Below are 842 nucleotides of genomic sequence, written 5' to 3'. Positions count from 1 at the left end.
GAGGTCTGACGACGTAGTAGTAATGATCGGACGCAGCACCCTTTAAACGTGCCCAATGCACCCTCTACCACCATCCGGCACTTGCTCGGCCTGTAGTTACAACCAGTCCTGCCCACTGTCCAAGCTGCCTGTCTATGCTTCATTGACCATGCACAGGGGGTGTGGTCACCCCGAATAAAACAAAAAAAAAAAAAAAAACAAAAAAAAAAAAAAAAAAAAAAAAAAAAAAAAAAAAAAAAAAAAAAAAAAAAAAAATTAAAAAAAATAAAAAAAAATTTAAAAAAAAAAAAAAAAACTTTAAAAAAAAAAAAAAAAAAAAAAAAAATAAAAAAAAAAAAAAAAAAAACAAAAAAAAAAAAAAAAAAAAAAAAAAAAAAAAAAAAAAACAAAAAATTTAAAAAAAAAAAAAAAAAAAAAAAAAAAAAAAAAAAAAAAAAAAAAAAAAAAAAAAAAAAAAAAAAAAAATCGACCGGCATCTCAGCATCGCCAACTGTTGTTTTTCTGGTCTGGGAAGTAATTTCCTGCTGCAGCCGTTAACGGAGAATTGTGTTTCTGGAAGACGCGGCATCATGTGATCCTTCCTGGCCATCCCACGTGGGCTGGTTGAACGTCCCTTGTGATCCACCAGTGCTTGCAGGCACCATGGAAAAGTACCCCTTGCGGTTCTACGTACTGGGTGCCCTGGTTTGCTCTTGGGGCAAGATAGGGAATATGGGTTCCATCTATGCCCTCCACAGTTAGGGAATCCCATTGCAGCAAGCCACTCGCTATGACCTGCACGTTTCCAGAGTTCACTAAACTTTTCCGTACGTAAATAAAAAAAAAAAAAAAAAAAAAAAAAA

Source organism: Chelonoidis abingdonii, chromosome 17 (assembly GCF_003597395.2).
Source record: "Chelonoidis abingdonii isolate Lonesome George chromosome 17, CheloAbing_2.0, whole genome shotgun sequence".
Classification (NCBI taxonomy): domain Eukaryota; kingdom Metazoa; phylum Chordata; order Testudines; family Testudinidae; genus Chelonoidis; species Chelonoidis abingdonii.
Note: the sequence above shows the minus strand (reverse complement) of the source record.